Source organism: Haemaphysalis longicornis, unplaced genomic scaffold, assembly GCF_048455015.1.
Source record: "Haemaphysalis longicornis isolate Haplotype H1 unplaced genomic scaffold, Haemaphysalis longicornis Haplotype H1 scaffold_4, whole genome shotgun sequence".
Lineage (NCBI taxonomy): Eukaryota > Metazoa > Arthropoda > Arachnida > Ixodida > Ixodidae > Haemaphysalis > Haemaphysalis longicornis.
The window spans coordinates 150,993,864-151,009,479 of NW_027526361.1; the positions used below are offsets into that span (position 1 = coordinate 150,993,864).

Genomic DNA, 15,616 nt, shown 5'->3' on the forward strand with positions numbered 1-15,616 from the left:
TTTCATCGCAGTTGCCTTTAAAGCAGCATATTTGCTCTCCCCTCCAACGCCACACTCGGATGCTTGCTCATCGTAATGTACCCAAAAGCTACAGCATGTAGCGTACATGCCCCTCTGAATACGTATTTTTGGGTGTAGTATTGAGCTCCGCAATGCTGAAAACGCCCCCTAAAAAGACCTTGAGATATACTTCTGCTTATACTTGGCGTGATTGCGTGCAAAAACCTGCCTTTGGAGAACTGTCGTTTACATAGTACGTTTTGATCGCGCAAAGCTAGACATTCCATATTGTGGAACTATCTGCGCGAAAAGAGAGTTTAAGATTTAACAGCGGAGTGTTGTTCCTGGCCGCAATGTGTGCGGGGTCATCAGAAAACTCCGGCTCACAGTAAAACTGTCGTTTACCGCGCACGGGAGCAGGCGCCTCAGAAGGCCAGCCTGGTGTCATGTAGGCTCGAGTGCAGCGCGCGCAAAAAATACCAAGAAAACAGGTCACGTGCGTCCGCGCCTCAAGGAAGGAGCACAAGACAGCTCGCACTACAGACGCCTAGTTCGAGAAACCGGTTGCCGCCTGTTACACCACGTTCTGGCGCGTTCCAATTTGGGAGAAAGGTGAAAGCCTGCGACAAAATGATCCAGGAATACAGGAAGACGAATACAGGAATACAGGAAGCCATGCATACAGGAAGACGAGGATGCAGAAGAGTATGCCGATGACTACTACTACAACAGTGAAAAGTGATGACAGAACATGTAACTAAGCAATTTGCCACAAAATGCTATGTCTGGTGCTGTCCTTCATTTCTTAATTGAAAGACATCCCCCAGCTTCGGCATGGTTCAATCCTTGCGCTACTTAGGGCAAGCTTCGCTAATTTTTTGACGCCTTTTCGGATGCTTCATTCTGGACGATCAAAACGGCAATATTGACCTGTACGGTATTTTCTTGAAAAAGACGGAGTGGTGGAGCAAACTGCCTATATTACTTGCTCTGTGTGTAGACCGCAAGCAGAAGGTTTATCTTTTTTGTACAATGCAGACATTGACAGTCCCATTTTGAGTCATATTGTTTTATAGGATGAAAGTTCATCTGAGCGTAGCCGATTTCACCTAGTGTCACGACACCAACCGTTTTTGTTCTCTTGTGCCGATCAGAACAGGTCAAAGACACGTGTCGTATTCCTACTTGCAAACTCATCCTCGCTCCTCAGTGTTCTTTAAACTAGTTCTCCAAAATGTTTGCCCTTGATAGAGCCGGAAACGAAACACATTTCTTTAATCGTTCGAGAACTGCAACTTGTGCGTAGGACGCGCACGTATTCTGTAAAGCTCTTATTGAACAATACTGTTTATAGCGGCGCCATTTAACGTTTGCGTTATTCCGCTCTATTAGGACGCGCACGTATTCTGTAAAGCTCTTATTGAACAATACTGTTCATAGCGGCGCCATTTAACGTTTGCGTTATTCCGCTCTATTGTGTGGCAGTTGCCGGTTCTAACGAAGTGCAAAAGATGTACAATATTTTACACGACTAGTGCGCAACAAGTTAAGGAAGACATATCTATGTTTTCGCGCTCACATGTGTTTTCACATTTACATTCGCATCTGTTTTCAAGGAACACATTCACAGTTGCTCTCCGATAAAATTTGAATAGCCTGATTGTAAGAGGTCTTAAGTGGTGGGATTTCTTCTCGCCGTTTTCGGGAAAGTACTGAAAGCTTCCTCCCTGAGCGGGATAACTCCTGTGACGATCCCCTCCCTCAAATTCAATGCTGATTTTGGAGAAGTGAACACTGCACAGGCAATTAATTTTTGAGCTGACACCATCAGAAAAAAATAAACTACAGTGGTGGTAAGTGCCAAAAGAACGACTGGCGTACAGTTTTATTGCTTTAATTTACGAAGAAATACCTACACGCTCCCATCTCGCCACATACAAGAATTTTACGAACTACAGTATCTTGTCAGTGTCCTCTGCTAAAAGGGATGTCGTAGGCATGCATGTAGCAGCCATTCCTAGTATAAACCACTTTGTACTACAAAAACCCTTTTAAGCCATAATGTAATGCGCTTGATCGGCACGTTATGTCTGAAGGAAAATGCGAACGCAAACGTCAGAATGAAACAAACTGTAAGTAGTATCAATTCAATAGGATAGCGGGCGCGATATCAAACATGCAAGGAGGATATCGGTGCGAGTTTCCAGTGTAGAAACAGAGCCGGTTACGTCACTTACTTCCAGTTCCAGTTCCACCTCCAGAGGTCGCGTTCGTAGTTGCCTTTGTTGTCTTTTTGCCGCCTGCCGAGAACAAGAATCAAATTGGATAACGGCCTGCATCCTGCGCAGCAGGTTTCTTCTACACGAATAAAAGCAATAAAGCCAATTGGGGTACGTTCTCTCAGCAAAGAAGACCATATGCCAAATTTGCTGCGACACCACAAATAGCAGCCGCGTTCTATGGCCACACTACTCACTGGTGCCGCCGCACGCTTGCGCTCGCATGCTGCTCAAGGAAGCACGACTTTACGTATTTTCCACGTCGACATGTCCTGCACGGGCTTTCCATGGTAACCGTCATACCCCACACCATAATAGCGAACAGATTAAATATATTCCGCTAAGCGTCCGCTTGCTCTTCCAAACTCTTCAGCCTCCTCTAGGGCCTTTTCCGACGTCGTTCTGATGTAATAAAAACTAACCTGAGATTGCTGCATTTAAGCCATTCTTCTTCAATTGCCAACATTTCTACCGATATTGATAATTGGGCAATTTGGTTCACTTATGTAGGTCCTGCTGAACAACAATTAATACAAAGGTGATTACTTCTTAGGGGTAACCGGGTGATGTATACTTCAGCGGATCATTTATTCGAGAAAAAGGCTAAGGCCATTTGATATAATTATTTGGTGACATCAACAGTTCTGCACTCCTGGGCAGTGATTTTCTTTCCACTTTAGCGTCCTGTGTATCGTGAGGGGCACGACGGCGGAGCCGAAGTGCTGACGGCACTAGCCACAATTCTTGAATATGGCGCATTGCCCGAACGACGAGCGGTATTTGCACCCGGCCGCTAAAGAAAGCAAAAAGGGCTGCCCGTATGCTGTCTTACCTTCGTCTTTCGGTTCCTCCGATCCTCCTGCGAGAAAATAAAAGAAAATAGTTGCAGCCAATCGGTGAATGAAGCAGGGTTTGTTGTTGGCCGACTTCGTGCATGCCAAAACGTTGTAATGAAACAAATAACATTCAGTGGGTCTAAGCTTTTCCTGTAAGTGGGGAATGGGACAGTATCAATTCCCCGTTCGATGCCGTTGAGCGGCCATCCCAGCTCTACGCCGCTAGTAACTTTGACTGTTCTACCACTACGCCAGTTCTGCGGAGGGCCATGTTGATATGCCGCCAAGCACCACCCTCACGTCCAAAGCTAAAACTTCACACTTTCCCCGTTGCCCAGCAGTGCGGTCGTTACATTGTATTTTTATTACTGCGAGTCAGCATACCTCTACCCAGCCAAGAAACTTTTCGTGTCCGCATCATCACAAAACTCCCATGCTACTACTGTCTACACAAACATACATCTCAGGCTACTACTGCTAGTGGCTACACCGTGGCTACTGAAATGCAATCAATCAGAATGTTTTGACTTTCACCAGTACAGCACTGAGTGAAAAATGGGTGTGGCCGGAGGAAAACCCGCTTGTTTACGGCTTGACAAAGCGGTGGTCTCCAACATGGTCGTGACAGGTCGACGTTCAAAGGAAGTAAAATAATTACAATTAAATACTCAATCACAAGCGCATGCGTCTTTATGACGTGTCCTCAAAATAAAAAAACATAATTGCGAACACTGCATAACAACAGGCAAAAGGAAACCTAAAAACCGAAAGTTACCTTTCTTGCATCCTCATGTTATTTCAAAACAAGCGACATACATTTGCGCGTATGTTAGTTTTTCTTAGTTTTTTAATTGCTGGAAGCGCCAGGAGTCGAACCTTGACCTACGTAGAGAAGAGGTGCGAGAGCCCTTTGTCTTGCCGACTAAGCTACGCCCTTTTTTTTTCTTGCCTGGATTCGGCAATTCCCAACACATCGCAGATCAACTGCGTAAATCATTCACAGCAACAACGTGGTGAGGCTGCCCGACTTAGGGCTAGTGATGTCCTTTAAGATTCTTTCAATGACGTATGCTGTTGTATTTTTGGCCAGCGCACGCGAGACCTCTTGCGATATAATAACCTCCACAAAACGAAGCTACGCCCACACGTGTAAAAGGAGGAGACCGACTGTTGTTTGGATTCAGCGTCTAGGGAGTGGAATGGCGCTCTTTGCCGGCGACGCATGAAGCAAGAGTGAAGGGGGCGCAGTGAGAGAGATGATGTCAAATACAGTCGAACATCGTTATATCGAACACGGGTATATCGAATTATTGCTTATATCGAACCATTGTCAGTTTTGTAAAAGAATTACATGCATTTTTAATTTTCTGTATCGAACTCGGTCGGTTAAGAAATGGATATATCGAACTCAGCGCCGGCCGAAAGCGCGCGCTCCGGAGACAGGCGGCAAGCTTTCCCGCAACGCAGGGGAGAATCGCGGTGGTGCAGCAGGCGTTTACGACTCAAACGCATGCCTGAGGCGCCGGTAGCGCCATTCAGGCTAGGCGGCATACGCGGTTGGCTGACTCAGGCTCAGCCGGTTCACCAGTTGGTTTAGTCGTTGTTCATCAGCTTCAGTCATCGTCTTGTCTTGTTTCAGTCGATAAGCTCAAGCCTCAACGCCTTAAAGAACTTTTCAGCGTCGTGCGTGGTTTAAACTAGCGGACACTGTTCGCGCAGTTACGTGACTGTGTTTGCAAGGCGCTGTGTCAGCCGCGTGCGGCGTGGTGATGGCGGCAAACCTGAAGAAACGAACGTCACTGACGTTTGCGACCAAGCTGGAAATCATCCACCGCGTCGAAAAAGGAGAGCAGAAGTCCAGCGTTGCCGCAGCGTACAATATGCCGCGGAGTACGTTGAGCACGCTGCTCAAGACGAAAGGTGACATCAATGCGAAAGCGGGACAAAGCCAGCACTGCGGTGCACGCCATCTTCGGAAACCAGCCTTCCAAGACGTCGAAAGATCGCTCCACAGGTGGTTCCTGGACGCCAGAGCCAGAAACATTGCGTCGTCGGGGCCTATGCTCCAACAGAAAGCGAATGATTTCGCATTCATCCACCAAGCTGAAGGCTTCGCCGCAAGCAGTGGATGGCTGCAACGTTTTAAAGCTCGCTACCAGATCGTTGGCAAGACGGTTTCTGGCGAAAGCGAGGACGCCAACGACGATAGCATTAAGAAGTGGCTGGACGAAGAATGGCCGGGCGTTGTTGCAAAATACGACCCAAAGGAAATATTCAACGCAGACGAGACAGGTTTGTTCTGGCAGATGCTCCCACGGCAAACGCTCGACACCCGAGGGTAGAAGTGTCATGCCGGCAAACAGAACAAAGCCCGCATAACAGTCCTCTTGGGCGCCAACATGGACGGCAGCACGAAACTGCGGCCCCTTGTCATCGGCAAGTTTAAGACGCCGCACTGCATGCGCAACCGCTGCGACATTCCTGTCACGTACGCGTGGAACAGGAAGTCGTGGATGACGCGCGACGTCTTCAAAAAATGGCTCAACGATTGGGACACGCAGCTTGCGGAACAGGGGCGCAAGGCGTGCCTCCTCGTCGACAATTACTTGGCACACCACACGGACGTGCCGCTCAGGAACATAGAGCTCAAGTTCTTGCCGCCGAAGACTACGTCAAAACTACAGCCAACTGACCAGGGTATAATTCTGGCGTTCAAGGCGATCTACAACTGAAGACTGATCGAAAAGTTGCTCCTCAAGCTGCGAATGGGCCAAGACCTCAAGATCGACCTATTAACTGCCATTCAAATGCTCAAAGGTGCTTGGGATGACGTAAAGCAGGAGACGATCGCCAACTGCTTTAGGCACGCTCGGTTCGTCGTCGGTGCCGAGGAATCGTCCGAGGAAGATGAAACGTCTGAGGATTTCGAAGAACCTGCGCTCGAAGACGTGGAGCGAGTTCTCAAGTTTTGTGGGTGCTGTGCCAGAGAGCATGACCATCAACGATTTCGTCGGCGATGACGAAACGGGGACCACGGCTGAACTAACCGACGTAGAAATCGCCGCGGAGGTCACCTGCGAGCTGACTTCATGACGGTGGAGGGCGAACCTGGCCCTTCGACCACCGAGGACCCCGCTCCGCTCCCAACTGCGGGCGAAGCTGTGGCCGCCGTGAAACTTTTACGCCGCTACCTCGGCGGAATGGAGGGTAGTGGTCTCGCGTTCGTGGACTCTTTGGAAACCATGGAGCAGGCTGTGGTACGACATGCAGTCAACTCGAAGAAACAGTCAACGCTGCTGCAGGTTTTTCCCCCTGGGAATAAATAGTTCACTTTAACGCTTCATGTGAGTAGTCATTCTTGTCGTTGCCTTTTTAGTGATTGAATCGCGCTGCATTTTGAAGTGTTTTTGATCAAATTTTATATATCGAATTTCAGTTATATCGAACTATTTCACGGTTCGCACACTGTTCGATATAACGAGGTTTGACTGTACACGGTGTCGCGGTCCTCCTCACCCTCCGAAAGACGCTCAAAGTTGCCGCCAGAGACGGCGCGTTTCAAACTGCAAAGTGCCAGCACGTGCGAAATTAAAACAAGCAAAGAAAGAACAGAACTCCTGCTCGCCCTGTTCAGGCAGGGGGCGCGCGAGCACTGCCAAGGCGGCAAATTTGCATTGCATTGAACAAACCCCTGCTCAATTCCTAAAGGCAGGAGTAATTCAGGGAGGCCAGGAGCGTGATGGGTGGAAGCAGAAAGCGGACGCCACGTGCGGGAATTCAAGTGACGCCGCATGAGTAATCGTTGTGGGTGTCGTTTACAGCTTAGCAGTCCAGCCATTTTCATAGCGTGAACTGGGGGCATTTTTGTATTGCGAATATCGCAGTTCCCACAGAAGAAATGTAGTTGCCGTGTTGCGGCAGCGTGCGGGATGGAAGGCTGTGAAAGCTCTGAGCAAAGGTCAGGAGCTGCGCGTAAGCGGAATCGGAGGCCTCGACATAATTGCTCCCTGTGCCCTCGGTAACAGATGAGCGACACTCTAAAGCACAGATCCACTCCCAGGAGCGCTAGTGGACGCCACTATCACAGGCGGTTCCCAAGCATAGAGTTTCATACTAATATATACTGGAGGGAAGTCTGGCGCCACTGTCTAGGGGAGCCGCGCTTCGGCGAGCGTTCCGACATGTACCGGGCAGGCAAGTTCCACTTGTCCTTGACATGGCTCATAAACAGGCTAAAAAGTTCACTCTAGCTGCGAAAAAGCAGCAATATTACTGTAGAACGTTCACCAAATTTGTTTTGTTATTATAAAATTTAACATCCAGAAAGCTTAATTTGTCAGTGATTATGTAGAAGCTTCATGCACGACCAACAAGCGTTACCCCTTTTTGTTGATTTTGGCTTCGAGACAAAAAAGAAGCCATATGGATAGCTAAGCCAAGTATGCGAGGAATATCGCTAGCGGAAATGGCGCCGCCCCCCGGCGTCCCGCGACTGCAGCGACAGATTTCCCTGTGGTATATATTAGTATGAAACTCTATGGTCCCAAGTCGTCGAACATCGTCCGCGGCTTTGGGCAGCCTCACGGAATCCGAGGGCAGCAGCAGGTCAGTGGGGCTAACTTTGGTACCTGTGAAGACAAGCCGCCGCTCCGCGCCCCCAGCGAGCCGCTTTCGCATACCCGCCCGAATAAACATTGCATGTTCCTTGCCGGCCTCGGTAAAAGTGATTGGTTCAGCTACTTTACACTAGGTTTTCTGGTCACTTTTAATGGGTCCCAAAGGAAGGCATTTCACAGATCGGGTATTTGAATACATTACTAGGGCAGTTTTTAGTTAGCAAGGCGTGATAGGCACACTTTTCGTGCTATGTTCGTAACGCTGATACTTGAAACATGCACGGGAGTTTCGGATATATCGGCGGATCGCACAATGAATGAAGGCTGCTGCACTGAAGTATCCCGGATGAGTGCTGCTTTTAAAGGTCAAGCTACCGAGGTTGGTTCTAATTATTTTGCCATCGCATCCGATGGTTATTTCCGGGACTGTTATGACACCTGTATTGCAGAAGCCCTCAGAGGACTTCTTGAGTTTAGTACGAATGGTTTGCTTCTAACATTACTCCCTTAAATGCGTCGACGGTGCGGTGTGCGGATACAGCCGCGTCGAAGTCGCACATATTCGTTTGACTCAACAGTTCCTCAGATTGGTCTTCAGTACACGCTTTTATTTACTTGTGTCCAGATGAGAACATTTTGGCGTTCGGTTTACAGGCGGTAATGGAATAAGAAAATTGGCTATTTTATTACCGGCTTTCCCGTGACAATTGTTTCAGGTTGGAGAGGTAATATAACAAGGAACAGATGGAAGTCTGTAAGTCTTTTGGCTATAGTTAAACGACAGGTATAAAAACATCTATGGTGCTTAAGTGGGCGTCTTTTAGGAGGGTGGTGTTCCAAAACAGAATGGTTTGAAAATATCATACGGCATAATATATTTGAGGGAAGGGGGCAGTAGTTAACTGGAGTTAACCTTATGCTTAGTAAGGTCCCAAGAGCCCCCTGCATGGTGCCTGTCTGCGTGCGGCGGATAGGCAGCCCGTTCTCCGGACCTCGATGAAGGCATCGCCTGTTACCGTTCCCGGTTCCTAACCCTCCACCTGAAGACTTCCCTCCAAAATATGTAATCGCATAACAATGGCGGGCTCAAGGCGCGCGGTGCCGCCCCTCGCCGTCAAAAAGACTGCTTGAGAGAGCCCGCGGAGGGAAGCGCCATCGATGGTAATAACGTGTGGTTTGCTCGGAGCCAAAATGTATTGTTATAGTTTTCAACACGATAGTCATTCCTGGGCTGCTTGAACGCGAAAAGTTTGGTTTGGCTGTATGTCTCTCCGTCTGTAACTCCATTCCCGCAGCCGGCCAAAGTGAACATAAGCTGAACAATAGGTTTATATGCCCACAGCCAAAACTAATCGTCTAATTCCGGTTGCAATGTTCATACTTGTCGGCATTTCTCAAGAAGCGCGATGCATTACGCAAATATGAGACAAAAGTTCCCTTATAACAAATTCATAGACGCTTGATTCAAAGGAAATACTCCATCTCCTGCCTCAAAAACCATTCACTCCGCCGCCTGCTGTCGCTGTTGCCACAATGGCTTCTAGCGGCATTTTAAGAAATCAAACAGAAAGAGCGACGAAATGTTCTACTAGAAAGGTTCCACATTCCGCTTGGATCGCACGTTCGGTACGGCAACGTAGATGTATCAACGTTGAAGTAGGGCACCCCTATTCACGCGTGTCTCTGCCGTACAACAGCACTGGCATCGAGGCAAGCGGCCTGGAGCAGTGGAGTGCGGTAAATTTAAATTGACTTGAGCGAACTTCTAGCGTGTTTACCTAGGGAGGAGCACGACGGGAGAGGAGGAACATGAGACGCGAGCGGGAAAATGAAAGAAGGCATTGATTGGCAACAGTTGACGAAAGGCCATTGACTTTCGTCGACGTTTGCTCCGAAAGGAGCCAAAACGCGTGCGATTTTAAAAAAAATGGTCGCGTATTGCTCCTTTCGTTGCAAATGTGGACAAAAAACGATAGTCGACTCGCGCGCCTACCAATTAAATACCTCCCTTTTTGTACCGGCTCCCCGCTCATGCGCTTCCTCTCCCGTCTCGTTCCTCCCAAGATAACACGGTAGAAGTTTGCTCACGTCAATTTACATTTACCGCGTTCCACTGCTCCAAGTCGGGTGCCTCGATGCTGGCGCTGCCGTTCAGCGGAGACGCGCGTGATGCGAGGCACCCTACGACAACGTTTTCAGGGCCGTGTTGCGCTACTCCACGAGCGGCTTAAGCGCTTAAGCGGGACGTTGAACCTATCTAGCCGAACCTTTTGTTGCTGTTTGATTTCTTAAATGCCGCCTGGAGCTATACTGGTGAGGGAGAGGCGACGGGTTTCTGCAGTCGATATAGTATTTTATTTGCTAGGACAAAAACCAAGCATGCATATTTTTTAAATAAAGGAAAACAGCAAATATTACTTAAGTATTGATTTCATGCCCGGTATTTGCATATTGTCTGGTTCTTATTCAACTATATTTACAAGTATGAACATTGACAGCGTACTTAGACGTTGAGATTTGGCTCTGAGTTCACAAGACTGGTGCACAGCTTCTCTAGACAGACACACAGACAGACAGACAGACAGACAGACAGACAGACAGGCAGACACAGACAGATAGACAGACAGAGACCAAAATTTTTGCGTTAGAGTAGCCCAAGAAAGAATAGCGTCTTTAAACATTTCAACGCATTTTTGTCATGCACATGTATTTTGCATTAACTAAGCCTGAAGTTAACTTTTTAACAAAAATATAAACATGTTAACATGTATGAGGCGTAGTATCAATTTTAGTAGTTTTAACCAGTTTTGTTGATACATTTTTCTGTTTCCGTAATATTACCCTTGTTTTGGGTACAAGCGTCAAGTGGTTGAATGGAAATACAGTCGAGTCCACTTATAACAATATTAAGGTGCCATGAAAATATCATTGTTATAACCGATTATTGTTATAAGCAGGTTATGCCGAAAATAACAAAGAAAACGTGAGAAACAAGAGCATTTAATGAGGGGAACATGATAAACATGACATGACATGAGCATGACAGGAACATGACAGGAAAAGTGACAGCAGGCAGGGAAAACGACGCTGGTAAGCACCAGACTCGGAACACGTGCAAATGGCGGAGCTGGAGACGTGGCCAAATTAGCGAAGAATAGGGGAGGTCGGCACAGTGCACACAGCGCTGCTGCTGCGGCGGCTTAGGCGCCCCGGTGCTTTTTCTACAGGCGGCGCACCCTCAGAATGGACTGCCCCACTGCCCGTAGAGGCGCCCATCCGGTCCTGCTCCGCCTCCTCCGCGTCGCCGCGGCAGGCGAAAGCAGCGGTGGCAGGCGAACCTCTTCGGCGCGCACTCGCCGCGTGCGAGGCCAAGTGCGCTATCGGCTGGCCGCCGCGCGGATGCTCTCTTGCCCTTTTGCGTAATAGGCGGGGTTGGGGTGGCATTGTCGCAGCGTTTTTGCATTTTTGTTTCGTTCAGGATTGGTTCCAGGGCCCACATTTAATTGTTATAACCGATATTGCATCATGACAGCATTGTTATAAGCGGTTTATTTTGCCATAGAATAAAATGAAAAGCTGACGGTGCCGCGGCTGTCCATTGTTATATCCGATATATTGTTAAAACCGCTATTGTTATAAGTGGACTCGACTGTACAATATTGAGAATGCCAACATAAAGTGGAAAATTTTGTGCTGGAGCTCTGTTAGTTATATCTGCCATTAATGTTATAGTTGAGATTGCACACAAGTGAGTGTCTTATGCTCGAGGTATTTGAGAAGCCCATGCCTTCAGGGCGCCACTGGAGGAATATTACCTGGAGCCAATATTACTTCAATACAACTAAATTGTACAGCACCATGGACTCACCCGACAAGCCTTTCGTCCTCCGAACAAATCCTTAACAAGGGAAGAGGTGACATTCTAATTTTAGCTGCAAACAAACACCTTCCCTCACCTAGGTAGGCTGTAAGCAATTTACCCAACAATACACCCTTCAAACAAATGCCCTTACTTCACAATAGAATATGCCTGAGTATACGCTTTTACGTGGGCCTGCCTTGGAATTCCGTACATTCCCTGAATTCCCAAACCAGCTTTTGAGCAGTGAAAAGCTGCGTCGCTCAGCTCGGGCCCGGAAGATCAGCGGCAGCTGGTAGGACGGGCCACGAGTGCAGCCAGAGCCACAGGGGCTCAGGAATAGCGGCGCCTCCCACCGCAAGCAAACTGCACTTTTTTTGTAACAAGCGGAAAATAAAGTTAATCCCCCTCGCCCTCCTTGAGGCTAGGTGAATAATAAGGAAGATAAGAGTCGTCGAGGGAATAAAAGGGGGTGTGTCGGATAGGAAAGGACGCAATTTAATTTACCATATATCCACCATGTTGTTAATATTGACATAAAAACCAAAGTTGTCATTTATGCGGACGGCATGAGCCTCTTTTGTTCAGGAAAACACCTCGGCAACCTCATAGAAACAGGTAATGCGCTGCTAAATGAATTGGATGCTCGAGTAAAGCAGATTCCTTGACCATAAATGCGAAAACCTGCTGAGAAAGATGTCGAGCTCAGACGTGGGTCAAAAAAGATTGAGTTTGTTCGGGTAGTAAACAGTCTTCGGGTACTTCTAGAAGAGGACATGTCTTGGAACGACCAACTAGAAGCTGTTCTTAACAAACTGTCTAAAGCAGTAGGTATCATGTGTAAATTCAGATTTTTTTCCCTAAAAAAATAAAACTGTTACTTTATAACTGCCTTTTTTACCATGCCTAACGTACTCATATTTGGTATGGGGTACAACAACAAAAAGCAATATAGAAAAATTCTGCAGAATTTAAAAGAAAGCCTGTCGTACAATTGTTAATGCTGCGTACGACGCCGATACGAAACCTATTTTTAAGACCTTGAACCTATTACCTGTAACAGAACTTTACCACTCTACACTTTTAAAACGACACCAACTAGCTATTAAGAATAATGACGTGTTCATGATACAACTTTCTGGGCTGAAGACTAAAGAACAAGTTCGAGAGGTGCGGGTAAATGAACGTTTGGAAATTCAAAGAGTTCGAACGAACTATGGGTAAGAAAGAATTCACTATCAATTACCTGCCCTGTTAAATGTTATTGAGTCGTGTTGTAGCAATGTATAAGCGGTTATTTTACTCATCAAAGAGCGTTTTTTTACTCTTTTGTGCGCATTTTACTTATTTGCATTGGCTGCTTGCTTCTTCAGTCTCTTTTTTGTGTTGATTTTTGTTAATATTGGCCAATGCCGCTTGCTGCCTGTTGCACCGGAGGGCTGGGGCTGGTCAAGCTGTTTTTACGGCTTTTTTCCCCGGCTCCCTTTGCGCGAAAGTGATTCGTTTGTTGTTTTTTCGCGCAAGAATAAAAATCAAATCAAAATCAAAAAGGGAATGTGAGAGGAGAGCGTGCAGAATTGGGTAAGAAGAAAGAGTAACGGAAGAGAGATTGGGACGGAATGATTCAAAAGCAAATGATAAAGTAAAGAGTAGTGTGATTTTAATGAGGTAATTAATATGAAAGGTGCGATAATGAGCAAGTAAATGCAGAGGGGGCCAATGTTTCTATGAGAGGAAGGGGAGAGGAGTGTAATAAGAATAGGAGTGGGGTAGAAAGAGAACGAAGAAGAGAAGAATAGGTGGAATGCATAGCATACGGGTTGGGGATGGAGTAAATTGGGGCAGTGATTAAATAAAAAACTCCCACCTCCCCTCGCGGGAACCCGTGTGTTGATGCGACGCATAGGCGGAGCGGCGAAGGGACCGAGTTTTATAGCGCGCATAACGTTGAGGGGGCTGCGTAAGCCGGTCCCAGTCGATGACGACGTTGGCGTACTTGTAAAGCGGCGTGGACTCCAGGTGTTTGAGCCAAGCGTGGATGTTGCTTCGCCGGAGAACGGCACACCGGTTATATGCGCAGCGCGCCCGAAGGAGAGGAAACCGTGGAAGAGAGAGTACTGCACATGCGCCGGCCCGAGCGCGTCTGCCGCGGCTATGACGCAACACAATCCAACGCAATCCACTTTAATCCAATCCAATCCAAATCCAATCCAAGCCAAGCCAAGCCAATCCACTTTAATCCAATCCAATTTAATCGAATCGAATCCAATCCAATGCCCCTAGCGAGAGAGTGTTCGCTATCGGAGAGGAGAGGCGGTGAGCGGCGGAGAGCGCAGCTGGCGCGGCGAGGAGAATGGGGGAGGGGTGGACAATGCCGACGACAACGACGACGACGCCGGAGGGACAAGGCGAGTGAATCAGATGCTCTGCATCTAATCCAGATGATGCGAGATGGAGGGAAGGATATCGGGTCCATGGAGACGGAAGGATAAGATGAGTGCGAGAGGAAAAGTATTGGTTGTGAATAAGGGAAGTGTGATACGGGCGATCCAAAGAGGGGAACTCAAGCAGGACGAGGAAGGTCGAATTGAGCCAGCCGTGGTGTAAGGCCACTCGTGACATCGTTCGCATTCAGCCACACCTCTCTAAGTAAAATACGCTAGAGCCCCGTTTTGTATACCGCGGGAATGTCGGGAAAATACGTTCGAATATTTGTGATTTTATCGCGGAGTCTGGAGGCGTTGGTTCGTCTGGAAAGTGTGCACGGTGGGCTGGGGCGTCCGGTCGCGGTCCCAGCGGCTACGTTCGTGTTCGTGCAAGATGCCGGGAGTGGAGTAAAGGAGACCACCTATTCCCACAGCGCTCCTGAGTAACTGAGAGTTTTACCTTGAGAATCCACTGTTGTGAACCGCAGAGGAAATGGTTGTTTTTCGTAAACTTCCGCCCCATTCTTCACCGTTAGTGGGCGTTCCAACCAACCCGGGCTGGTTAATCGGCGAGAATAATGCACAGGCATTACGTCCGTAAGCGGTGGTGCCTAATTCATTGTTCGGCAGACGTCTGAGTGACAGCTGTTTAAGTAAGTTATTGCGCTGACCTACGCATGTGCGGAAGCTGGAGTGGCGTGCTCTAGAGAGAAAAAAATGCCAATGTTTTACCAACTCTGGCAAAAATAGGCACTCTTGTCAGACCATTCGAGCTGGGAAGATCCATGGGAAACGTGGAGTCTTGACCGTTAAGCCACGGCCGCTCGATGGAAACTAGGTCCTAGTTTCCATCGAGCGGCTGTGGTTAAGCCTATAGCAAAAGGCTGAGTTGGATTTGAGGATTGCGTCGCAAGTGTACAGCTGTGTACCGAGCAACTGGCGGGTCCTGGTGCGGTAACCCGGTCTCGCCTGTTGTCGCTGAACTGGATTGTGTACACTAGGAGCGTAGCGCAGCTAGGCTGGGAGCGCGAGATGCTCAAGTGACTTGTAGGCACTTGGAGCTAGACTCTAACATCAATTTCAAGGTCTTCCTTTTTATTTTAAATGCAGAGCATTTCTTTAACTCACGATGTTATGCGTCCGTAACTCGGCGCCCGCACCACGGCAGCTGCGCCCTCTCCCCCACTCCTCCTCGCCCTCAACACGCTTGCAACAACAGGTGCAGCGCGCGCTCCCGCGTTGCAAGCACCGTAGCAACAGCAGGTGCGGGCGCGTCCTGGCGTGACGGTGGCGTGATAGCGCGCTCTCTCTCCGCCTCCTCTCACTCTACTGCGTTCGTTGGGAATATAAACCCGGGTGTCGGCGCGTCAGCCGCACTCCAGTTCTGCTTCGCTCTCTTCTCGTCGCGGTTGTCGCAGTTGCTAAGCGATGGAAGCAAGACCTTCAACTAGTACCGCGACAGCTACCACCACCATTACAACACCCATCGCCACCGCCACGCGCGTAACGCCGCTAATGCTCTGCATTTACTCGTGCCCCTCCCGCGGGGGTATGTCGGGGTCCCTTTTTGTAAAGACGAATGTAAAGAGCTGTATGTACG

The 15,616-nt window shown here is 48.3% G+C and overlaps 1 long non-coding RNA gene across 1 annotated transcript in view; it reads right to left on the reverse strand.

The window, feature by feature from the left end:
* Window positions 1-2,238: 2,238 nt before the first annotated feature.
* LOC144180618 (uncharacterized) overlaps window positions 2,239-15,616 on the reverse strand; it is an 18,473-nt gene continuing 5,095 nt past the window's right edge. The window contains exons 2-3 of the long non-coding RNA XR_013324477.1: window positions 3,112-3,138; window positions 2,239-2,300 (exon numbers count right to left, since the gene is read on the reverse strand). This is a non-coding gene — a long non-coding RNA (uncharacterized LOC144180618). The remainder of the gene's footprint in view (window positions 2,301-3,111; window positions 3,139-15,616) is intronic.